At 41.1% G+C, this 27,476-nt stretch overlaps 1 protein-coding gene across 1 annotated transcript in view; it reads right to left on the bottom strand.

Moving 5' to 3' along the window:
• Window positions 1–27,087, bottom strand: part of NLRC3 (NLR family CARD domain containing 3) — a 74,971-nt gene extending 47,884 nt beyond the window's left edge. The window contains exons 1-2 of the mRNA XM_063428984.1: window positions 27,023–27,087; window positions 25,786–25,884 (exon numbers count right to left, since the gene is read on the bottom strand). The gene's annotated coding sequence lies outside the window, so the exon portion shown is untranslated. The remainder of the gene's footprint in view (window positions 1–25,785; window positions 25,885–27,022) is intronic.
• Window positions 27,088–27,476: the final 389 nt, after the last annotated feature.

The following is a 27,476-nucleotide window of genomic DNA, read 5'->3' on the forward strand; positions in this document are numbered from 1 at the left end:
CTTCTCATCTCCTTCATTCTACCATCAGTTATCTGGTCCACTGAGATAACATTACACAGTAAAAACGTACACACACGTACACACACACACGTACACACACACACGTACACACACGTAGACACACGGACACACACACACACACGTAGACACACACGTACACACACACACTACTCCTTCCCACACCTGCATCATGTACTGCCTGGTCTCATTACACAAATCCCAGCCTATCGCACGTTGGATTCTGACTCCCATTACACACAGATAGTAAGTTCCAATAACACAGACATCCCACTCTCATTACACACTGACAGTTAGCATCACACACGCACACACACGTACACACACACACTACTCCTTCCCACACCTGCATCAGGTACTGCCTCATTACACAAATCCCAGCCTATTGCACGTTGGATTCTCACTCCCATCACACACAGATAGTAAGTTCCAATAACACAGACATCCCACTCTCATTACACACTGACAGCCAGCATCACACATACAGTATCTTCCCTTGTCTGGCCTTCCTTTTACTCCCCTGCCCACTGCCACCAGCCTTTTTGAGCTCCCCTCCCTTTGGTTCATGCGAGCTCTCACTTGGAAGAGTTGGCAGAGATCCAAAACTGTGCTCACCCACAAACAAGATTGGGCAATTCATATATTACATGCACCCAGCTCCCATCACACCCAGGCTCACTCAGCCCCCCCCCCCCCCCCCCCCCCATTGTGGGGGGGAGATGTATCAAACTGTGATTGGAAAAGTGGCGCCAAGTTCTATTTCTCTAGGAATGGATAGGAATGGAAGAATGCAGAATTTACATGAACCCACTGTGACACCAATGAAATAATCACAGACAGGATGCCCCAACAAATTGCAGAATTATAGGAGTACTGAACAAACACATCAAGCCATCAGACAGTTTGAAATCCAGCTTCTGTCACTATTATAATGATGCACACAAAATATCATGCTGTTACCCTTACGAGAGTGATAGAAGTCTATTCTGGCAGACTGGCAACACTGTATATATTACACTCAAACATGTCTCATTAATATTATATGCATTTCTGCTTATTGACAGTTGGGAACTCTGCTCTTTGGTTGTAATAATGATGCCTCTTGCTATGTGAAATCCTAGTGCGGTATTGTTGTGATGTCATCAAGGTTCAGATCATACCTCCCAAGTGTCCCTATATAAGAGGGACAGTCCTTATTTTGGGCTCAAACCCCTCTGTCTCTCTTTTCTAGGAGTTCCTTATTGTTGGTGTATCCGTGTCCCTAGCAGAGCTCCAATACAATAATACTCACATTATGTATTTAAACTACAATAATTGCATTTAGAAATAAGCTTATGTAAATAAAGATCTTTTAGAATTGTTCTGAATAACATTTTTATTTACATAAATATAATAGGTTATATAGTCACATGTAGTGTATTGGAGGAGTCTTTTGGATTACACCATTTAGAATATTAGATTACAGAGATTTCTCTTGTGATCCAGAATGTTGGATTACATAAATTGGACTTTGCGATTACAGCAATTGCTGTTCTAATTTATAATGCATAATAACTACATCATTTAGAATGTTGGATTACATAATTTAGAATGTTGGATTATATAATATAGAATGTTGGATTATACAACATAGAATGTTGGATTACGTAGTTTAGAATGTTGGATTATATAACATAGAATGTTGGATTACGTAGTTTAGAATGTTGGATTATATAACATAGAATGTTGGATTACATAGTTTAGAATGTTGGATTATATAACATAGAATGTTGGATTACGTAGTTTAGAATGTTGGATTACGTAGTTTAGAATGTTGGATTACATAGTTTAGAATGTTGGATTACATAGTTTAGAATGTTGGATTACATAGTTTAGAATTTTGGATTACATAGTTTAGAATTTTGGATTACATAATTTAGAATGTTGGATTATATAGCATAGAATGTTGGATTACATAATTTATAATGTTGGATTATATAGCATAGAATGTTGGATTACATAATTTAGAATGTTGGATTATATAGCATAGAATGTTGGATTACATAGTTTAGAATGTTGGATTACATAGTTTAGAATGTTGGATTACATAGTTTAGAATGTTGGATTATATAACAGAATGTTGGATTATATAACAAAGAATGTTGGATTATATAGCATAGAATGTTGGATTACATAGTTTAGAATGTTGGATTATATAACATAGAATGTTGGATTACATAGTTTAGAATGTTGGATTATATAATATAGAATGTTGGATTACATAATTTAGAGTGGGGGATTACATAGTTTAGAATGTTGGATTACGTAGTTTAGAATGTTGGATTACATAATTTAGAGTGGGGGATTACATAGTTTAGAATGTTGGATTACATAGTTTAGAATTTTGGATTACATAGTTTAGAATTTTGGATTACATAATTTAGAATGTTGGATTATATAGCATAGAATGTTGGATTACATAGTTTAGAATGTTGGATTATATAACATAGAATGTTTGATTACATAGTTTAGAATGTTGGATTATATAACAGAATGTTGGATTATATAGCATAGAATGTTGGATTATATAGCATAGAATGTTGGATTACATAGTTTAGAATGTTGGATTATATAACATAGAATTTGGATTACATAGTTTAGAATGTTGGATTATATAATATAGAATGTTGGATTACATAATTTAGAGTGGGGGATTACATACTTTAGAATGTTGGATTACATACTTTAGAATGTTGGATTACATACTTTAGAATGTTGGATTACATAGTTTAGAATGTTGGATTATATAACATAGAATGTTGGATTATATAGCAAAGAATGTTGGATTACATAGTTTAGAATGTTGGATTATATAATATAGAATGTTGGATTACATAATTTAGAGTGGGGGATTACATACTTTAGAATGTTGGATTACATAATTTAGAATGTTGGATTATATAATATAGAATGTTGGATTACATAATTTAGAATATTGGATTATATAATATAGAATGTTGGATTATATAATATAGAATGTTGGATTACATAATTTAGAATATTGGATTATATAATATAGAATGTTGGATTATATAATATAGAATGTTGGATTGCATAATTTAGAATGTTGGATTACATAGTTTAGAATGTAGAATTACATAATTTAGAATTTTGGATTACAGAGATCTCTGTTCCAATTTAGTATTATGGAATGTGGAGCAGCATAGTTTTATTTAGATACCAGAGCCATTGCTCGGTTCCAGAAACACCTGGGGCTTGACATGATAACCCCTACACTAACAGAGAGGTGGGGATATGTCATACATCCATGCCCCTCTATCTTATGTCCCTTCCGTTCTACACAAGAACAGCGTGCAGTTTGTGTATAAACCAGGAACATGCACATGCTGCACAGCCATGTATTCCATGTAATCCTGCCATGTTACCTAACCGAGATCCATGCAACAAGGTTCTGTTCCCCAGAAGCCCATCCTGACAGTTATCTGGGGTGGAACCCTCAGACCCCTGACCTTAGTAACATTCTAGAGCTCTCTACTACTCCAGTTTTCAGTAAAAAATAAATAAAAAAAAACATAATAAAAACGAATATCCTCCTGCCCCCTTCACTACATGTAGAGATACAGGCTTAAGAGCCCCACCCCCAAACTCAGACCTCCCAACTGTCCCCATTTTTTCCCTGATTTCAATGTCACCCTAACCTTGTTCCCTGGTGTCCAACTTTCGGTGACATGTTCCCAACAAATGTACTGCGAGAGCTTGATTAGACCCATTTGTGGTATGCTCTTGGCACTAAAACAGTGCTTATCTACCCTCAGCTGACCTGTCAACTCTTCGAGTGGACCGGCCACCTTTGATTAGCATCACTGATCCATCCCCATTACATTGCCCACTGGACATGTCCCCAGCAACACCTATGTGCATTCTGGAGATCTGTTTTCTAGTTTCGCATGTTTGATTATAGATGAAGCTGAGTTTCACCAACTTCCATAAACCAAGACTGTTCACCCTTTAGACCACACTAGGAGCCGCTGATACCACTTCTAGTTAAAGATGGTGGAATTCTGGGGGAGGTTGGTAAGTGATTCACAATGATCACTTCACTAGATTATGGGTGGAATTTAAGACGTGCCAGAAAATAAAATGTTCAATCTATATTTGGAACCCCAGCTTCCTTCCCTAAAACGTTTCCGTGTAATGACGGCAAGGTTCATTCTGGCTGTGATGTGTAGTCTCACCTGGGATGGGAACATTGTAATATTAGTTACAGAATGTCGACGCATTCCGCAATGCTGTATCACATATAAATTGTATAAAAAGTCTGTGCAATTTAGCAGGACCTTGTATTTATAAAAACAAGATACTTGTATTATATATATTATAGTATTATATCCCCACCATCGCCTATGTTTTATTTACAGTTATTCACTGAATTGTGTATTGCTTGGAGTTCAAAGTGAATTTCAAATTTTAAATAAATAATAATAATAATTTAATAATAATAATAAATAAAATAAATAACCCTGTCTGTGATTGAATGCACACGATCCTGTGCCTTCTAGGGACAAGATGAATTCTATGCACATAACAGGCTAATGCACTCTGTAATATTAAGTTAAACTCCATCATAGCTAGCGGGAGTAAAATATATCAAAATAATATCAATGTCATCCATGGATTTTTTTCCTGTGGATATTTTGCCCAAGAGCCTCAAGGCCCGACGTTATCTGTTAATTCCTGCATCCCTGACCCTCAAACCTGTTACTCTATCTCTGTATCTCCTCACTCCCTAGTGCCTCTCTATCCCCCTGTCTCACTCTCTTATGAATCTTAATCCATAACCCCTAACCAGTCCATTTGTTCCACCCTATCCTTTGTATACTGCCACCTAAATAGACCAGGGGCTAAAGAAACCCACATTCAAGGCTCTAGTCCCTAACATCACCAATGTTTGCAGCGAGATTAAAGGCACAACAATGAGATTTAGAAGTTCCAGGAATCATTATTATTCTAATTATTTATAATGCGCCAACAAATTCTGCAGCGCTGTACCATAGGTGGACTAACAGATAAGTAATTGTAACCAGACGAGTTGGACGCACAGGAACAGGGGGGGTTGAGGGCCCTGCTCAATGAGCTTACATGCTAGATGGAGTGCGGTATAGTGACACAAAAGGTTCGGGTAGGGTAGAAAAGTAGGTTGCTAGGATAGTTCTCACTGAGGTTTTTTTTAACTTTTTATTGTGTCTGACAGTTGTACAGGAGGTAGGAAGGTGCGGGAGGAAGGGCTGTTAATAGTGTAATTGATACACTTTCCTAAAGAAGTACATTTTAAATTATTTTTTGCAGTAATAGAGACTGGGTGAGAGTCTAACGGAGAGGGGAAGAGAGTTCTACAGGAAAGGTGCAGCCCTAGAGAAGTCTTGAAGGCGAGCATCAGAGATACGAGTACAAACAGAGGATAGATGTAGGTTTTTCGGCAGAATGTAGGGGCCTAGACAGGACATTCTTGTAAATTAGGGAGGATAGGTAGGAGCAGCATTGTGTAGAGATTGTGGGAATTGTGGATATCCTCATTATAAATGCATGGATAAGTTACTGTACTATTTTGAACACTAAAGTCAGTGTGCACAGATTGATGATGGATACCAGTTACTTTGGACCAGTAATGAACTGGTGTAAGGGCAGTTCAACAACTATGTAAAAGAAAATGCTTTAAACATCAAATTCAGTATTGGTAACCCAGATGTCTCTGCTCATTTCCTCGAAAATAGTGTCCTACCTAGAAATGATCATTATCTTTTACTCTATCTAGCAGGGGTCCTCAAACTGTGGCCCTCCAGATGTTGCTGAACTACAACTCCCATGATTCTATGGCTATGTATGTAATTGAAAGAATCGTGGGAGTTGTAGTTTAGCAACACCTGGAGGGCCACAGTTTGAGGACCTGATCTAGAGCGTACCTAGAGAAACGAATAGAGACAGAGTGGCACACAATGATCTAACAAGCTATTCTATAATAGAACACTCAAATATGTAATCCAACATTCTAATTCAGAACATTCTCATTGTGAACACACAGCTCTGTAATCCAGCAATGTAAATTGGAACAAAATGTTTTACATTCTAGATTAGATCACAAACTCTGTAACTGAACATACCTAGATCAGAACACACTTCCATATCCTACTTTCTAAACAGCGATACATACTTCGTAATCTTAAATTCTAGATTGGAACTCACATCTCTGTAATCCAAGGTAGCAAATTAGAAGAGATGTCTTCGTTATCTAAGATTCAATATCACTAGATCAGTGATATCTCCAAATCAACATTCTAAATGGGAACATCGTTTTCATCCAATATTTTAAAACAGAACAGAAGCCGCTAAAGTTCAGTATTGTAAAACTGATACAAATTCACTATTGTAAACTAGAAGGTACATGTTTTAAGCCTACATTCTAAGAACACATATTTATACACCAGAAACAAGTCTCTGTAATACGACATTCTAAATTAAAACACATACATAAGTAATTCAACATAGAGATCTGTGATCCAACATTCTAAATCAAAACACAAAGCTCTGTAATCCAACATTCTAAATCAAAACATAGAGCTCTGTAATCCAGCATTCGAACAAAAAATAGAGCGCTGTAATCCAACATTCTAAATAAAAAAATAGAGTGCTGTAATCCAACATTCTAAATCAAAACATAGAGCTCTGTGATCCAACATTCTAAATAAAAAAATAGAGCGCTGTACCTACCCAGGTAGAGACCCCCCCCCCTCACTGGAGACACCAACTACATGACACAACACTCACGAAAGACCTCCCAGGGCCTGCAAACACTGATTATGAGACGGACCGCCTCAACAAGACTGCCCAACCGCCCAATACCCAGGACCACTATACTACAATTTCAGACACCACCCAACCCTCACGACCCGGAGCAGTGCCAGCCCGACTGAGACGCCCCCGATACTAACCAGAGCACCAAACCGGTCTGGACAGACACCAAACAAATAGGTGACACCCCCAAGGGACATCACACTGACGCGCAACACCTAAACGGTCAAAACCCAGAGAGATCCCAGGGAAGCGACTATCAAGGACGAGACCCCAGTGAAACTCGCACACACAGGACAAAACTACCTGACATACCCCTCGACCACAAAACGCACCTACTACTTGAAAACAGCCCTCTACCCCCGCCCCATAGACCTCGAACAGACCTACCTAACAGGGAACCCAAGACTGTGCCTCCCTGCTGCCCGCAAATCCCCCTCCAACCACTTCCGAACGCAGTGTTCGGCTTGCCAAGACATAACTCGACCAACACACCGCCAACAATACAGAAGCCGCTGAAACCGCGACAAGTGGCGGCTTCCTAACACCTACCCCACCCGGCAGGCTACCTGTACTACGGGAATGCACCACACGACCTACAATGCATACTGTACGCATCCGTAGATTACAGCGAAAACGTATGCTTTATTGAATTGCCCAATGATGCTATGTGACCTGCTATGTACACCATTATGCCGATGTTCAATGCCTATTATATGATAACAATAAAAACCTTGAATAATAAAAAAACAAAAAATAGAGCGCTGTAATCCAACATTCTAAATCAAAACATATAGTGCTGTAATCCAACATTCTAACAAAAAATAGAGTGGTGTAATCCAACATTCTAACAAAAAATAGAGCGCTGTAATCCAACATTCTAAATCAAAACATAGAGCTCTGTGATCCAACATTCTAAATCAAAACCTAGAGCTCTGTAATCCAACATTCTAAATAAAAACCTAGAGCTCTGTAATCCAACATTCTAACAAAAAATAGAGTGCTGTAAACCAACATTCTAAATAAAAACAATAGAGTGCTGTAAACCAACATTCTAAATAAAAAAATAGAGTGCTGTAAACCAACATTCTCAATCAAATCATAGAGCTCTGTAATCCAACATTCTAAATAAAAAATAGAGTGCTGTAATCCAACATTCTGAATCAAAACATAGAGCTCTGTGATCCAACATTCTAAATCAAAACATAGAGCTCTGTAATCCAACATTCTAAATAAAAAAATAGAGTGCTGTAATCCAACATTCTGAATCAAAACATAGAGCGCTGTAATCCAACATTCTAAATCAAAACATAGAGTGCTGTAATCCAACATTCTAAATCGAAACATAGAGAGCCGTAATCAAACATTCTAAATCAAAACATAGAGCGCTGTAATCCAACATTCTAAATCAAAACATAGAGCACTGTAATCCAACATTCTAAATAAAAAAATAGAGTGCTGTAATCCAACATTCTAAATCAAAACATAGAGCGCTGTAATCCAACATTCTAACAAAAAATAGAGCGCTGTAATCCAACATTCTAAATAAAAACATAGAGCTCCGTGATCCAACATTCTAAATCAAAACATAGAGCTCTGTAATCCAACATTCTAAATAAAAAATAGAATGCTGTAAACCAACATTCTAAATAAAAAAATAGAGTGCTGTAATCCAACATTCTAAATCAAAACATAGAGCTCTGTAATCCAACATTCTAAATAAAAAAATAGAGTGCTGTAATCCAACATTCTAAATCAAAACATAGAGCGCTGTAATCCAACATTCTAACAAAAAATAGAGCGCTGTAATCCAACATTCTAAATAAAAACATAGAGCTCCGTGATCCAACATTCCAAATCAAAACATAGAGCTCTGTAATCCAACATTCTAAATAAAAAATAGAGTGCTGTAAACCAACATTCTAAATAAAAAATAGAGTGCTGTAATCCAACATTCTAAATCAAAACATAGAGCTCTGTAATCCAACATTCTAAATAAAAAAATAGAGTGCTGTAATCCAACATTCTAAATCAAAACATAGAGCGCTGTAATCCAACATTCTAAATAAAAAAATAGAGTGCTGTAATCCAACATTCTGAATCAAAACATAGAGCTCTGTGATCCAACATTCTAAATCAAAACATAGAGCTCTGTAATCCAACATTCTAAATAAAAAAATAGAGTGCTGTAATCCAACATTCTAAATCAAAACATAGAGCTCTGTGATCCAACATTCTAAATCAAAACATAGAGCTCTGTAAACCAACATTCTAAATAAAAAAATAGAGTGCTGTAATCCAACATTCTAAATCAAAACATAGAGCTCTGTGATCCAACATTCTAAATACAAAAATAGAGCGCTGTAATCCAACATTCTAAATCAAAACATAGAGTGGTGTAATCCAACATTCTAACAAAAAATAGAGTGCTGTAAACCAACATTCTAAATAAAAACAATAGAGTGCTGTAAACCAACATTCTAAATAAAAAATAGAGTGCTGTAAACCAACATTCTAAATCAAAACATAGAGCGCTGTAATCCAACATTCTAACAAAAAATAGAGCGCTGTAATCCAACATTCTAAATAAAAACATAGAGCTCCGTGATCCAACATTCTAAATCAAAACATAGAGCTCTGTAATCCAACATTCTAAATAAAAAATAGAGTGCTGTAAACCAACATTCTAAATAAAAAAATAGAGTGCTGTAATCCAACATTCTAAATCAAAACATAGAGCTCTGTAATCCAACATTCTAAATAAAAAAATAGAGTGCTGTAAACCAACATTCTAAATAAAAAAATAGAGTGCTGTAAACCAACATTCTAAATCAAATCATAGAGCTCTGTAATCCAACATTCTAAATAAAAAATAGAGTGCTGTAATCCAACATTCTAAATCAAAACATAGAGCTCTGTGATCCAACATTCTAAATAAAAAAATAGAGCGCTGTAATCCAACATTCTAAATCAAAACATAGAGTGGTGTAATCCAACATTCTAACAAAAAATAGAGTGCTGTAAACCAACATTCTAAATAAAAACAATAGAGTGCTGTAAACCAACATTCTAAATAAAAAATAGAGCTCTGTGATCCAACATTCTAAATCAAAACATAGAGCTCTGTAATCCAACATTCTAAATAAAAAATAGAGTGCTGTAAACCAACATTCTAAATAAAAAAATAGAGTGCTGTAATCCAACATTCTAAATCAAAACATAGAGCTCTGTGATCCAACATTCTAAATAAAAAAATAGAGCGCTGTAATCCAACATTCTAAATCAAAACATAGAGTGGTGTAATCCAACATTCTAACAAAAAATAGAGTGCTGTAAACCAACATTCTAAATAAAAACAATAGAGTGCTGTAAACCAACATTCTAAATAAAAAAATAGAGTGCTGTAAACCAACATTCTAAATCAAATCATAGAGCTCTGTAATCCAACATTCTAAATAAAAAATAGAGTGCTGTAATCCAACATTCTGAATCAAAACATAGAGCTCTGTGATCCAACATTCTAAATAAAAACATAGAGCTCTGTAATCCAACATTCTAAATAAAAAATAGAGTGCTGTAATCCAACATTCTGAATCAAAACATAGAGCGCTGTAATCCAACATTCTAAATCGAAACATAGAGAGCCGTAATCAAACATTCTAAATCAAAACATAGAGCTCTGTAATCCAACATTCTAAATCAAAACATAGAGCGCTGTAATCCAACATTCTAACAAAAAATAGAGCGCTGTAATCCAACATTCTAAATCAAAACATAGAGCTCTGTGATCCAACATTCTAAATCAAAACATAGAGCTCTGTAATCCAACATTCTAAATAAAAAATAGAGTGCTGTAAACCATTCTAAATAAAAAAATAGAGTGCTGTAAACCAACATTCTAAATCAAATCATAGAGCTCTGTAATCCAACATTCTAAATAAAAAAATAGAGTGCTGTAATCCAACATTCTGAATCAAAACATAGAGCGCTGTAATCCAACATTCTAAATCAAAACATAGAGCGCTGTAATCAAACATTCTAAATCAGAACATAGAGCTCTGTAATCCAACATTCTAAATCAAAACATAGAGCTCTGTGATCCAACATTCTAAATAAAAACATATAGCTCTGTAATCCAACATTCTAAATAAAAACCTAGAGCTCTGTAATCCAACATTCTAACAAAAAATAGAGTGCTGTAAACCAACATTCTGAATCAAAACATAGAGCGCTGTAATCCAAAATTCTAAATCAAAACATAGAGTGCTGTAATCCAACATTCTAAATCGAAACATAGAGAGCCGTAATCAAACATTCTAAATCAAAACATAGAGCGCTGTAATCCAACATTCTAAATCAAAACATAGAGCTCTGTAATACAACATTCTAAATCAAAACATAGAGCGCTGTAATCCAACATTCTAACAAAAAATAGAGCGCTGTAATCCAACATTCTGAATCAAAACATAGAGCTCTGTGATCCAACATTCTAAATCAAAACATAGAAATCTGTAATCCAACATTCTAAATAAAAAATAGAGTGCTGTAAACCATTCTAAATAAAAAAATAGAGTGCTGTAAACCAACATTCTAAATCAAATCATAGAGCTCTGTAATCCAACATTCTAAATAAAAAAATAGAGTGCTGTAATCCAACATTCTGAATCAAAACATAGAGCGCTGTAATCCAACATTCTAAATCAAAACATAGAGCGCTGTAATCAAACATTCTAAATCAGAACATAGAGCTCTGTAATCCAACATTCTAAATCAAAACATAGAGGATTTCTGCAAACTAACACTCTAGATGAGATCACCCATCTCTGTAATCCAGAATTCTGATTGGGATATTGTCATACCAGCAGAACCTTTCAGTTCTAATACCACTGACCATCATCAATTCTAATGCTGGCCAATGATGGTCATCTAATTGCGTCCATGCCAGGGTATAATCTGTGTCTACGGACACTCACAATTCGGTGTTGCCAATTTGACATTTCTTCCCATCATGTTTAAGAGCAGTATTGATGTGGGATTATTAAAAATCTTTATTGTACTTGTATTGAATTATTGTACTAACTCCATTTTAACTCTATACTGTGATGATCCTCCATTTTGTCCTCCTAACCTGACTTCTTCAATCCTCCATTTTGTCCTCCTAACCTGACTTCTTCAATCCTCCATTTTGTCCTCCTAACCTGACTTCTTCAATCCTCCATTTTGTCCTCATAACTTAACTTGTTCATTTTAAAACTACCTTACGTGACTGAACTTCTCAACCCAATTAGTATAGCAGACAAAGACTGTATTTCCTGCAAGGACAAGCACCAGGAGGTGCTGGCTACTCCTTAAAACTTGTAAGATAGTATAGTTTGAAGGCCACGAGAACACAGTAGTAATGAAATGTTCTATTCATAAGAGACCTTGCACCTGGACATGAGGCCTGATATCATTGACCGTGTAAAATGACGCTCAGGACCCCCTTATCCCCACCCGTGTCCAGAACAATCCCACCTCCGGTGGGTGGACACGGGACTAACCTCTTAATTTTTTGAACCAATAGGTAAGACACTAACCCCGACACTTAACAATTAATCCAATTGATGATGTTTATTTGCTGATATTCTAATAATCAATGATGACGCAAAATGCCTCTTAAAAGGGCCTGCGCGCCCGCTTTTTCTTCACTTGCCAATAAACTTTCTCGAAGTTATTTTAACCTGAACCTTGTGTGTCAGACTTAATTACTTCAGCGTATATACGCAATTCAATTTTATTGATTTGGACAGGAACAGATAGACATTTAAACATTTTGGTTTACTTTTAAAAAGTACCATAACAACTTGGCGCCCAACGTGGGGCATCGGGCTATGTCCGGCCGGTGAGCCGTCCTAAGGAAGACAAGGGTGGACGGAGGAATCCGGGGGGAAGGAAAGGAGATTGATCACCTCCAGGTACACGGTAGAGACTTCTGCAGAGCCACCGGTATGTTCCGGCCCCTTTGATTGACCCGTCCACGTGTCTGTGACTGCTTCCCGGGAGGACATCAAAGACAGGTAATATCTTGCCCGGTGCCTCGTTACTCACTTGTTTACCTGCATTTTAGTCTATCTGTTGCCTGGGTGTGTTTGAATTGTTTGCCTGTTTCCCCTTTTTGGGATAAAGGGGGGTGGACCTGCGGATACGTTCCTGGGGGTCTTCTGTGTGCCTGTCTGTTTGTATTTTACCCCTTTTGGGATAAAGGGGGGTGGACCTGCGGATACGTTCCTGGGGGTCTTCTGTTGCCTGTTTTACTCCTTTTAGGAACCACGGTGCTGTGGTTGTAAGGAAAAAGGGGGGTTGACCCGCGGATGCGTTCCTGGGGGTCTTCTTCACCTGTTTACCTCTTTTAGGAGCCTCGTGGCTGTGGCTGTAAGGAAAAAGAGGATTGTTGGAACTGTGGATTTTGTGTAGACTCATAATTTCCTGTGATCCTTCTTGTGTCACTCTGAGAGCCTAGCTAGCTTCCTTGTGCACGTGGTAACCCGCAGCTTCAAGTGTGGAGGCTGAGGGAATTCCAATTTTCTTTTGGTAACCACAACCCCGAGCGCTGGGGCTGGTGGAATTCCAGTTTTCTGTTTATTTGTGGTAGGGGACTTAGTTTTGTGGTAGGGGACTTAGTCTTGTGGTAGGGGACTCTGTTTCCTGGGGGGATTCAAGTAGGCATTGCTTGTTTTCCACATCACGGGGTAGTGAGACTTATAAAGTGGGTTTTATAGGGGCACTACGGGAGTGAGGATAGAGGTGGCCACATTCTTGTGGACTGCTGTGTAGAGGGAGGCTGACGGAATTCGGACCGGTGTCAGTTGTTTTCCGTGGCCGCTGGTAGTGAGACTTATGAAAGTCGTTCTCCGAGCGGGGACACTACGAGGTTGAGGGAGGTGACTTTGGAGTAAGCACACGAGTAAAGGAAAGGGATTATTGTTGATTTCATTTGAACTGTGATGCATGCACTGTATTTCAACTGTATTGTTGTCTTGTTTGTTTAATAGGAGTCTCATGAACTCCTGTGTCTGTCTCTAAGGATTTTTCCTTGCCTTTCATCTTTTCTGTACTTCCTATATTATTATACTATCCACTCCCATTCCTCTTAAAAGAGAAGTGATTGGTCACACACTTCTCACCTCGCTCCAGTCCGTGTCTACCACCCCGGGTAGGCGGATTCAGTGACTAGTCTACGTTTTGGGAAGACGCACCTGAGAAAGTCCCACGGTTCTCGGGTGGCAGTCGAGCATTGTAGACGTTCTTGTTCAGTTTTCCTTCTCTCTCCCTGTATCTAGGACGCTGGTATAGGGGGAAAGGGATTATGGGGCAGGATTTAAGCAAGCCCAGTAAGGGCTGGTTAGCATGTGATTTGGTAGAAAACAGAGAGGGTGAGGAGATGGTTAAAGGTGTTGAAAAGATTGCAAAAGTATGTAAAATTACTGTACCAACGGGTGGAAGATTGCAACCAGAAAGTTGGCGCAAGTTACTGGCAGAAATGAAAGGCAAGCTTACAGATAATGGTTTATTAAAGACTGCTGAAGCATGGTACAGAGTAGCGAAGGCTATTCAGCTAGAAGGTTGGGTTGAGGAAGAAATAAATCACAAAGGTGTGAAATTGTTTGTGTATCATAATAATTGTGTTACTGGGGTTTACCCTCAGCCAGCGCCCCAGAGTGGCGCCCAGGGGATGTCTATCCCCAAGGTTCAGTCAGCAATAGGTGATAGCCAGCTGACTATGTTCCCCACTCCCAATCCTCCTAACACCCATCCCGTCACCTCCCCTGTCTGCCCGGTCCTGAATTCTGATGGATCTTTCTTTTCCCCTTCCCCGTCTCTAACATTCCCATCATCCTCATCCATCCCTACGCTACCTGCAGTACCTCCTCCTAACATCTCATCTGCCGTTCCTTCCCTACATTCTCTCTCCGTTACTGATCCCCTCCCCTCTTCATCCGCCCAGCTAACCACCTTCTCCACCCTTGCTCCGGCTCCTCCCTCTACACCCACCTCTACCAATCCCTCTCCGTCCCCTCCCATCTCCACCCCAGTCCAATACCCCACCTCCTTCCCCTCCCCAGCCTGGCCCTACCCCTTCCCATATCCCATGGCCCTGCCCTATCCCGGATATCCACTACCCCTTCCCCAAACCACTCCCCAGGTTCCGGTCATGCCCAGTCCGGCCCAGTCTGTCCCGGATGTGCCCACATCCAACATGGCCGCCACTTCTTCCCTTAACCCTAATGCAGTACCTTTTCCGGCCACCAATATGGCGGCCCCCAGTACAGCCCTGATGCCGGTAATTCCCGGTGACTACCTATCTAGTTATGATCCGCTAGCCACCCCCGCATCTGGGACCCCCGCTCATCCTCCGGTCCTGTCACCTTACTCGGGCCCTGCACGAAAGAGAGCTCAGATCATAGAATTAGATGAGGGAGAAGAGGATAGGTTATCCCAGGATTCGTTGGAGGCTGCAGGAGCCGCTGCAGGAGCCTCAACTCATCGTTCTATCGATGATCCCTTTGGACACAAGGGTCGGGGAGAACGGACCCCTCCTAAGTATGTTGCTTTTAACCCCACTCAAGCTAGTGCATTAATGAAATCGCTCCCTGACCCAGAAAAACAGCCTATGCCTTTTTACCGAGGGATAGTTCAAATTCAAAAGACTTATTCCGCCGCATGGCGTGATCTACTCAGCATTTGTGCTATTAAAGCAGGGGATGCATATTGGCCGAGCATGGCCCGTCACCTCAGTACAGATCTGCTTTCCAGTGATGTTGATTACCCCTCCGGGGTAACCTTTTGCACCCAACTAAGAGAATGGGCTAAGGACAAACTTGCAGATCAGGCTGCTGGCCTTACTGATGTTATTCAAGATAAAGGAGAATCAGTGGAAAGGTTTCATGCAAGACTGTATCAAATGTTCACAGATTTGGGGTTTGATCTTACTGACAAAATTCATTCACAAATGCTGTCAGGTGCGTTTGTCCAAGGCGTGAAAGACTCTATACGCAAGGGAATCATTGCTGCACGCCCTGAATATAAGGTTGTTCCCCTGGATACCCTGCTTTTAGTTGCTAGAGGTTTGGAATCTGTTCAGACCCCAAGAAGACCCACTTCAGCTCCTCTCATGGTATCCCGCTCCACTCCAGTCCCAAGAGGTACCAGACCGGAGGAGGGGGGACATTGCTTTAATTGTGGAGCAAAAGGGCACTTTAGAAGTGACTGTCCAGAACCAAAAAGGGAGCAGAGGGAATCCAGAAAGCCACCCAAGCCTGCCCCGACTCCCAAAGCCACCAAACAGGTTCCAATAGTTGAGGAACCCGATGACTAGGAGATTGGCAAGCCTGTGTCCGTAACCCCTGTCATGGCAGTGTCTACAGGGGATAAGGGGGGGCCACTTGCCACAGTGACTTTACCCATTGAAGGCCACCCTACCACATTTCTAGTTGACACAGGTGCAGCCCGTAGTGTTCTGCGAGAACAAGACCTGCCAGATCCATCTTTTCTGTCAAACATTGATGTCTCTTGTGTTGGAGTGGATGGCCAGCCAAGACATAGCCCTTTAACAACTCCACTACGAGTTGGCTCTAGCCTGCTTGCTCGCTTTGTGGTATCCTCCACATGCCCAATTAACCTGTTAGGTGCTGATGTCCTCTCACGCCTGCAAGCATCCATCACCTTCACCCCAGACGGGCAGGTAGAAATGTTCACACCTCTATCTGTATCAGACACCTCAGCCCTGTGCTCCTTGCCTCTGATGCTGCATTTAGAAAAGCCCCGTGAGGAAGCAGCAGAATTAAAGTCCAATTTCCCAGAGGAATTAAAAACACAGGTGCCTGCCAAGTTATGGTCCTCAGGCCCAGAGGACATAGGTCACCTAAATGTTCCCCCTGTGGTGGTAAAGCTTATTCCAGGAGCTAAGTTACCAAGAAAGCCACAATATCCATTAAAACCAGCACAGTCTGCTGCCATTTCTGTCCACATCAAGGCACTCTTGGAGAAGGGTGCCCTGGTAAAATGTAAATCTGAATGCAACACCCCATTATTTCCTGTGAAAAAGAAAACCCCAAAAGGTGAGCCAGAGAAGTACAGGATGGTCCAGGATCTCCGTGCTGTCAATGAAGCTACCGTCCTGGACACCCCTCTTGTACCAAATCCCCATACTCTGCTCTCTGGAGTCCCACCATCTGCAAAATTCTTCACAGTCATTGACCTGGCCAATGCCTTTTTCAGTGTCCCACTGGACCCGTCCTGCCAATACCTGTTTGCTTTCACTCATGAGATGCAACAGTATACCTGGACTGTCATGCCCCAAGGGGCACAAAATTCTCCAAGTCAATTTGCAAAGGCCATGGGTACCATCCTTGACCCATGGCAAGCTGAGCACCCAGAAGTTGTCTTGCTCCAGTATGTGGATGATTTACTGCTCTGTGGAGATGATATACCCACTACTGAAAGGTGTTCAATTAGTCTTCTTTCCTATTTAGCAGAACAGGGATGCAAAGCTTCACTCACCAAGCTGCAATTCTGCCAATCTTCAGTGATTTTTCTTGGACATTGCCTATCTCAAGGTACCAGACATCTTACTCGGGACCGGGTAAGAGCTGTTCTGGACATTCCACCTCCAAGGACTTCAAAGTCTCTTCATGCCTTCCTAGGCCTCATTTCCTACTGCAGAGCATGGATCCCAGAAGCCTCTCTGCTTATGCAACCTCTCTATGATGCTCTTAAGTCTGACCCATTCTGTCTGACCAATGAAGCTCTGGACAATTTCAATGCTCTAAAACGTGCCATTGCTTCTGCTCCTGCCTTGGGCCTACCTGACTACTCCAAACCTTTCAAATTATTTGTCTCTGAAAGACAAGGCCATGCAACAGGAGTTCTCACCCAAACTAATGACTTAAGAGGCCGCCAGAGGCCTATTGGATATTTCTCATGTCAACTGGACATTGTGGCCAGAGGTACTCCTTCCTGTCTCAGGGCTGTTTTTGCTGCAAGAGAGCTCATAGAAAGAACCTCAGACCTGGTCCTTGGCCATCCTCTGGTTGTTTTGGCCCCTCATGACATTTCTGCTATCATCAACCAAGTCCAGCTCAAGCACGTGTCTCCAGCCAGACACCTGCGCCTACAGTGTCATCTTCTTTTGCCTGACAACATTTCCATCCAGAGATGTCAAGTGCTTAATCCATCCACTCTTCTTCCACTCCCTGAGGGGGGTATCTATTATGGATTTATCACGGATGAAACCTACATTTACCTGCTCTGTGGATGTATCAAGAAAGTCATGCATCCACATTTGTCATTTTATGAAGATGAGACACCTCTTTGTGAAGGCCCGGATTACGCCTTCTGTACCATGTGGTACAAGCCGAACATTACTCCTGAACCTTGCTATGAAGATGAGCTTTACCACTGGACCGATGTAAAGCTCACTGCACAAGATTTCTATTGTGACTCTGAAGGCAATAGCATGGTCTTGGTCCAGCTACCTCAACAACTTAACTACCTTTATCGCCATTGGGATACCGCTATCCCACATATTCCTGTTACCAAGTTGAAGACAAGGTCATGGAATGATCTTGGGCCCATGGCAAAACTATGGGCCACCATGAATGAAGAACAGCTACAGGAAAATGGTATTGCCAAATACCCAACAACTGACCTTCTAGAAGCATGGCCACGCCATTTCCTGGAAAAGGAATTTCAAGATCTGGTCATAACGAATGATTATGACCCAGAAACACCTCATGACTGTTTCGAACAGATGAAAATGGAAACAGTGCATTTACCAACTGTGCATGAAAATCCATTACCAGATCCAGATTTTACCCTGTTTGTGGACGGATCAAGATATGCTGATGAAGAAGGAAGATATCATACAGGATATGCCGTAACCACAACAGACGAAGTCATCAAATCATCACCCTTACCGCCAGCAAAGTCTGCGCAAGAAGCTGAATTACAGGCTCTGACTTCAGCATGCAAAATTTCCGAAGGGGTGTGGCACATGACTTCAGCCTAATTTGGAAGACAAGAGGATTTCTTACCACCGCCGGTACACCAGTCAAACACAGCACTGCAATCAAGGAGCTAATGGATGCCCTCCTACTCCCTAAAGAAGTGGCCGTTTTGAAAGTCAAGGCCCATGGGAAATTGGATACAGATGAAGCAAAGGGCAACCATTTGGCTGATCAGGCTGCTAAGCTAGCGGCCAGGGATCTGCAGGAAGTGGATGAAGAAGTGTCCGGACAAGAAGAAGAAGAAGTTCCTATTTTTGCTCTGCAAACTCTTCCTACTGATTTGCGAATTTTGCGAGAACAGCAAGCTGCAGTCACTCCTGAGGAAATCCAGAAATGGAAAAAGAAAGGAGCTGTCCAAAAGGACGGAATATATTACAACAACTTAAAATTTTGTCTTCCCAGAAATTTGTATCCAGCAGTTGTCCAATGGGCACATGGGCCTGCACACCTGTCAAAAGAATTGATGGCCGCCCTTATACAGAAGTATTATGAAGCACCTGGAATCACAACATTGATCAATAGCTTCTGCAAGGCCTGTGTCATTTGTGCAAAATGCAATCCAGGAAGACCAATCAAGGTGCCTGCAAAACACCTGGCAAAGCCCATGTACCCCTTCCAGCGAATTCAAATTGACCACATCCAAATGCCCAAGAGTGGGCCCCATGAATATGCACTAGTAATAGTGGACATGTTCTCAGGATGGCCAGAGGCCTACCCAGTGGCCAATATCACTGCGAAAACAACCGCAAGACGCCTACTTACAGAGATAGTACGGACTCCCAGAAGTCATTGAAAGTGATCAAGGCCCAGCTTTCACAGCAACAGTGACTAAAGAAATTTGGACTGCTCTAGGGGTGACTCTAGCCTTCCACACCCCTTACCACCCACAAAGTAGTGGTAAAGTGGAGCGCATGAATGGCACTCTAAAAACCAGAATGTTAAAAATGTCACAAGAAACAAAGATGCCTTGGCCAGAAAGCCTGCCAATCGCTTTATTTAGTGTTAGGCACACACCTAGAGGGAAGCATTCACTGTCCCCATATGAGGTTCTATTTGGGACAGCACCCAGACTAGGTTGTTATTATCCGCAGCAGTTGCAGCTCCAATCAGATGTTTTAGTAGACTATGTAACTGAACTTGCAAGTGTTTTAAACAAAATACATGCCCAAGTTTTCTCTTCAATTCCAGATCCCGAATTGGATACAGGTTCCCATAACCTGCTTCCCGGAGATTGGGTCCTGGTCAAGAAGTTTGTGCGGAAAAATACCCTGGAACCAAGATTTGACGGTCCATTCCAAGTTCTTCTGATTACCGCAACCTCCGTCAAATTGGCCGGTAGGCCAAATTGGATCCACGCTTCCCACTGCAAGAAATCTCCTGCCCCAGAGGAAGCGAATACCGCACAAACATGTATCTCTGGTACACCCTCTCCCTAATTAGCCTTATAAAGGCCCAGCAAGTAGCCATTACCAAAGATATTGGTGGGTACACCTTCTGGTATAATTCATCGTGTACCCAGGTGGCTACTTATACCTTTGACTACTGTGATATTGTAGAATGCCCATTTCCCACACCACAAATCCAGAGCATCTATAGAGATATCCCTCATTCGAAAGACCCATATGTTTGTGTAGTTGACAAGCAATGGGGGCACAATTGTGACCATTGGGGGGCGGCGGGATGGAATGCCGGGCCTGCCTGGGGTTACAAACCAAAAAGTGCCGTATCTAAAGTAGATGATCATGGTAGATCCCTTCTCCAGAGAATGACTTTGAGAAAGCCTGGGGGGAGTACACCAATGAAACTAATCCTTAACATTGAGCATCCAAGCCCAACAGATGCAGACCAATATGTGATGGGAATGTATTGGAAAAAGGGTTCCTACCGTAAATTAGGGCATTTCTACCTCAAAGATATGTGCAACTCTTCTGAGTGGCAAGGGGCCACCCATATGGTCCCTAACCCATTAAAACCTCATATCCAGACCTTTCAAGACATGATGGCCATTGCTAACCCCACCTTTGAAGATACCATGGCCGCTGAAACAGGTTTTAATGATGTAAATCTATGGTTAGAATGGATGAAATATAATGCTAATAAGCACAATAGAACTGCATGCTATGTGTGTGGCGGTGCCCGGCCTCACCTGGGTACTGTGCCTTTAATCCTGCCAGTAGATATAGAAGAATGTGTTTTAAGCCTTTTTGCCTATCACCATAATTTTAACAGGTCCATATGTATTGCATGGACAAAAGAGTATCCTCTCCTAACCCAGGATGTCAAACCCCCAGATGGTATTACCGTGTATAAAGGTAACTACACTTGTTATGCTAATTATGATGGAATAGGTAAATTCTTGGGTAACTTCTCTAAAGGGTATTGTGCTACCTACAGAAATGTCTCTATGGACTTGTTGCAGTTTCACACCAGGTCATTAGGGGATATTTACTGGTTGTGTGGGGATTTACAGCTAAGATCCAGAATGGACAAGCAGTGGTGGGGGGAGTGTACTCTAGCTAAAGCTATTATGCCTATACATATCATCTCTGACACACACCTCGTCACCCATGGGTCCAAACACACTAAGGTTAAGCGTGACGCCCCAGTGAAAGGAAGTTTTGATCCTCATGTGTATATTGATGCCATTGGAGTGCCTAGGGGGGTGCCCAATGAGTTTAAAGCAAGGGATGAAGTTGCTGCAGGATTTGAATCAATTTTTACCATAGTTACTGCAAACAAGAATTTAAATTGGATAAATTACATTTATTATAATCAACAGCGTTTTGTTAATTATACCAGAGACGCCCTCCAGGGGTTGGCCGAACAGCTGCAGGCCACATCCCAAATGGCTTTCCAAAATAGAATGGCCCTAGATATGATCTTAGCCGAGAAAGGAGGGGTTTGTAAAATTTTGCCCGACACCATGACATGTTGTACATATATCCCAGAAAACACAGGCCCTAATGGTAAAGTTACATTAGCTATAGAAAAATTAAATGACCTGTCTGAAGAGTTAAAAAGGAATTCTGGGATAAAAGATCCCTGGGAAAGATGGTTTGGTTGGATGACAGGATGGCAAAAGGCTTTAATGCAGATTGGTATGGCTATACTAATTTTCCTTTTTATTTTTGCTCTTCTCTTTTGTTGTATCCTCCCATGTCTGAGAAAATCCCTCATGAAGACTGTTGACCAAGCGGCACCCACTTTCACCCATCTCGAAGTTGATGACCAAGAGTTCCAAGACGTCAACTCACCCTGTCTGCCGCTGCAAACGATCCCTTTTGTTGATAAAGTGCAGGAATTCTAGGAAGGGACTAGCTTAGGGACAGCATCTGTCAGTGAATGGTAAAGGCCCCGTGTGGAGAAGTGGTGGGTTAGCTGCCATGGGACACCCATGGGTGTGAAGTGTTCGAGAGCCATACTGACGGATGAGTTAGCCTATTAGGGTCAGCTCTAGGGACAGACTTGCACTTTGCATTAACACCTAGCTAGCGGCCACGGGGTTTCTGTGCCTTTGGGTTAACACGTCTTCCTGGTACTAACTTAATAAAGTTTTTATCTCTTAGAATCTAACATTTCATAGGGGGGACTGATGTGGGATTATTAAAAATCTTTATTGTACTTGTATTGAATTATTGTACTAACTCCATTTTAACTCTATACTGTGATGATCCTCCATTTTGTCCTCCTAACCTGACTTCTTCAATCCTCCATTTTGTCCTCCTAACCTGACTTCTTCAATCCTCCATTTTGTCCTCCTAACCTGACTTCTTCAATCCTCCATTTTGTCCTCATAACTTAACTTGTTCATTTTAAAACTACCTTACGTGACTGAACTTCTCAACCCAATTAGTATAGCAGACAAAGACTGTATTTCCTGCAAGGACAAGCACCAGGAGGTGCTGGCTACTCCTTAAAACTTGTAAGATAGTATAGTTTGAAGGCCACGAGAACACAGTAGTAATGAAATGTTCTATTCATAAGAGACCTTGCACCTGGACATGAGGCCTGATATCATTGACCGTGTAAAATGACGCTCAGGACCCCCTTATCCCCACCCGTGTCCAGAACAATCCCACCTCCGGTGGGTGGACACGGGACTAACCTCTTAATTTTTTGAACCAATAGGTAAGACACTAACCCCGACACTTAACAATTAATCCAATTGATGATGTTTATTTGCTGATATTCTAATAATCAATGATGACGCAAAATGCCTCTTAAAAGGGCCTGCGCGCCCGCTTTTTCTTCACTTGCCAATAAACTTTCTCGAAGTTATTTTAACCTGAACCTTGTGTGTCAGACTTAATTACTTCAGCGTATATACGCAATTCAATTTTATTGATTTGGACAGGAACAGATAGACATTTAAACATTTTGGTTTACTTTTAAAAAGTACCATAACAGTATGAGTCTCCGCACCCTATCTTGGTTCTTGCTGGCCCAGTAGTGTGCGTTATATAAATGGTTTGTGAGTTGATGATAAAATCACGGTTTGTACAGCTGTTATCTAATTATTGGTTCCCCTAGACCTCGTTTGTTTTTTAATGGTATGTCCTGTGCCCCGATCTCACTGTAATTGCCTATTCACATGTTGTTTATGAAATACCTCTCTTATCTTGTTATCTTGCTAGGCCTGGCTACTATAAAGCCCAATAATGCCTTCCTATTTACGTCTTTATTTAAGTATAATCAATGGATGAAATTGCTGTTTTAGTCTGTGTTCATGTGTTTGCTATGAATCCCGTGTTTTAGATAAAGGATACACAACTTTTTTAAACAGAAGAACGCAGCAGTGAAAGGGGTTAAAGGCATAAAACATAAAACAGACTAGTTTGCTCTGGTTTTTACTGCAGGGGAGAACATAGAACTGAACGAGAACACAAGATCAATGAGAACTATGAGGGAAACCCATCGCAGAACTTGGAATGGAGGGGAGGCACAAAGGAGAACCCTGGGGAGAGCAGGATACAGGGGGGGAAGACAGGACAGCAGGAGGATTCAAAGAGGAACACAGGGGAAATCACAGTAGAGAGGGGAATAGGGGGAAACCTAGAACAGAGAGGGGAGAGGAATATAGGGGAATACAGGGGAGAATAGAGAACGGAGGGGGAAGGGAATACAGGGAAGAAAATAGAACGGAGGGGTTTGGGGGAACAGAATGGAGGAGGGAGAGGAATGAAGGGGAAAACATAGAACACAGGGGAGGGGAATGAAGGGGAAAATATAGAATGGGGGGGAGAGGAATGAACGGGAGAACATAGAATGGAGGGGAATGAAGGGGAGAACATAGAATGGAGGGGAATGAAGGGGAGAACATAGAATGGAGGGGAATGAAGGGGAGAACATAGAATGGAGGGGAATGAAGGGGAGAACATAGAATGGAGGGGAATGAAGGGGAGAACGTAGAATGGAGGGGAATGAAGGGGAGAACATAGAATGGAGGGGAATGAAGGGGAGAACATAGAATGGAGGGGAATGAAGGGGAGAACATAGAATGGAGAGGAATGAAGGGGAGAACATAGAATGGAGGGGAATGAAGGGGAGAACATAGAATGGAGGGGAATGAAGGGGAGAACGTAGAATGGAGGGGAATGAAGGGGAGAACGTAGAATGGAGGAGAATGAAGGGGAGAACATAGAATGGAGAGGAATGAAGGGGAGAACGTAGAATGGAGGGGAATGAAGGGGAGAACATAGAATGGAGAGGAATGAAGGGGAGAACATAGAATGGAGGGGAATGAAGGGGAGAACATAGAATGGAGGGGAATGAAGGGGAGAACATAGAATGGAGAGGAATGAAGGGGAGAACGTAGAATGGAGGGGAATGAAGGGGAGAACATAGAATGGAGAGGAATGAAGGGGAGAACATAGAATGGAGGGGAATGAAGGGGAGAACATAGAATGGAGAGGAATGAAGGGGAGAACATAGAATGGAGGGGAATGAAGGGGAGAACATAGAATGGAGGGGAATGAAGGGGAGAACGTAGAATGGAGGGGAATGAAGGGGAGAACATAGAATGGAGGGGAATGAAGGGGAGAACATAGAATGGAGGGGAATGAAGGGGAGAACGTAGAACGGTGAGGGGAGGGGAATGAAGGGAAGAACATAGAACTGAGTGAGGAGGGTAATAAAGGGGAGAACATAGAACAGTGGGGGGAGGGTAATGAAGTGGAGAAAATAGAGCGGAGGGGGGAGGGAATTGAAAGGGATAACATAGAAAGGAGAGGGAGGGAAATGAACGGGAGAACATAGAAAGGAGAGAAAGGGAAATGAAGGGGAGAACATACAACAGAAGGTGTAGGGGGAATAGAGGGGAAAAAGTAAAACTGACTGGGAAGGAGAATAAAGGGAAAAAACATAGCACAGAGGGTGGAGGGGAATACGGTAGAGATATCGGGTAGACCACAGAAAAGAAGATAGGACACAATGTGCAGAGGTTTAAAAAAAAAACCTAAAAAAAAACATAGTTGTAAAAGTTCCATGAAGACATTGTAAAAAAAACAAAACATCTCCCATGTTCCTCAGTAGGGGGCCACCTACCATCCAGCCTTTAGATAGTGCCCATCAACTACATGCACGGCTTACCTAACTCCTCTTCGATCTCCGCCAGTGTTTGTGAATCCTTTTTTCCTTAGGCCCTTATCATCCTGCGTCTGTCTCTCACTTGTTCTGTCCTCCACCTATCTCTCTGTGCTCTAATAAGATGCCCTCTGTCCACCTTGCTTGGCCACTTGCTGCACCTTCTGCTGTTCTCCGTCTACCTTTAACTTTCTTCCCTTTGGTTTGAGTCTTTCACTTTTTCTGCATTTCTCTCCCCTTCTCTTTCTGCTCAGTTACCAGTCTCACTTCTGGTCCACTGATCTCAGCATCTCACCTCTTCCTGCTCAAATTCTCGCCCCGTCAAGACTTCCTGTCAGGTCTGTTCAGGGCTTGTCACTGCAGCGGGGGGATTGTCTACACACACACAGTAACCCTTCAAGAAGAAAAAAAAAACATCATCTCAGTACATCCGAGAAGTAAAAAAATATCAAACGACTGAGTGAGCTAGAAAAGCCACAAAGGGAAGACCAGTAGAAAATGTAAAAAAGTACGCAGAGACAAGCACAAGTATGTTTGTAATGTATATGGACTGGTTTAATAACTTTTTCTTTAGCAAGAACTGCATTTTAGGCTCATCTTGCAATGACAGATTATAATTTCAGAGATATATTCTGATTGGTGCAGTTTTTTTCACGATTCATCAGACAAGATTTTTTAGTTTTTCTAATCGTGTCCAGTTTTGGGGCATTTCAGTTATTGTTGTATTCCTCTTCGTCTGATGGTTTTCCTCTCTAACAAGGAGTTTTTGTACACAGAGCTGACACTCTATGTTTTTTTTTCTGCACCTTTCTCTGTAATTTGTAGATATTGCTGTTTGTGGGAATCACAGATTATTAAGTATACCACTATATATATATATATATATCACCAACAATTATTCCGCTTTAAAAGTCACATAAATCACATCTCCCCATTCTGATGTGTGATTTGAACTGCAAACAAACTTGTTGATCATGTCTGCATGCTTTTATGAACTGCGCTGCTGCACATGATTGGGTGATTAGATATTTGCATCAGTTAGCAGGGTACGGGTACATAAACAAAATAAACGTGGCCACCGTGTTTATATATTATCAGCTTGCAGATAACATTTTTAAATCCTCTGTTGCAAAGTGATTAATTAAAAACCATGGTGCACGGTGTGAAAGTACATGAAGCTACACTTGCACACACCAGCTACATACATGTATACACCACTCTCACAGACACACAAACATAGTCTCACACTATGCACACAAACTACATTGTGCACATTCATAAATAACAGAATATGTACTTGAGGAAGGTATGGGATGTTATATGTAAAGGACTCCGCAAGTTACATGGGCAGATCCATAGAATAAAAACCTGTAATAACTAATATGCATGATTATTATCTCACAGATCTCCCTAGCAATAAAATACAAACTACTGTGCTTCCCATGAAAATAACTTTGGATATATATAAATACACCACATATCACAACGTTTAGTTGCCATGGTTCTTTGCAACATACATATTCCCCATTTACCTGGAAGATCGTTTGAGTGATTGATTGCTAGCTATTCTATGTCCCTTCCGAATTTGGGCTCTGGATTCGCCCCAGTTGTGTGTCTGTATTTATGTATGTGCACAGGTCTATATCAGTTCTACGGATGTGATAGCTATTGTTACAATACACCTACTCAGATGGCTGTGGGTTTTCACAGAAGCTCAGGAAGTTGATCATATATCTTCTGCATTAACACATTGTATTTGTCTATCTATTGTGTGTCTGTCTATGCTTGCACAGTATCTTATGGATATCAATTGTTTGTCTGTGCTTGTAGTGTCTGTGTCCCAGGTCTACACGTTGTGTCTATTCCTGCTTGCACTACATTTATTGTATTTCTATCTATTATATTCTAACTCTGCTCTATATATCTTTGCTCCACTGTCCTTTAATCTATACTTTGCATTTCACATGGTCTAAAAATTGTCTGTGG

Source organism: Pelobates fuscus, chromosome 8 (genome assembly GCF_036172605.1).
Source record: "Pelobates fuscus isolate aPelFus1 chromosome 8, aPelFus1.pri, whole genome shotgun sequence".
In the NCBI taxonomy this organism is placed as follows: domain Eukaryota; kingdom Metazoa; phylum Chordata; class Amphibia; order Anura; family Pelobatidae; genus Pelobates; species Pelobates fuscus.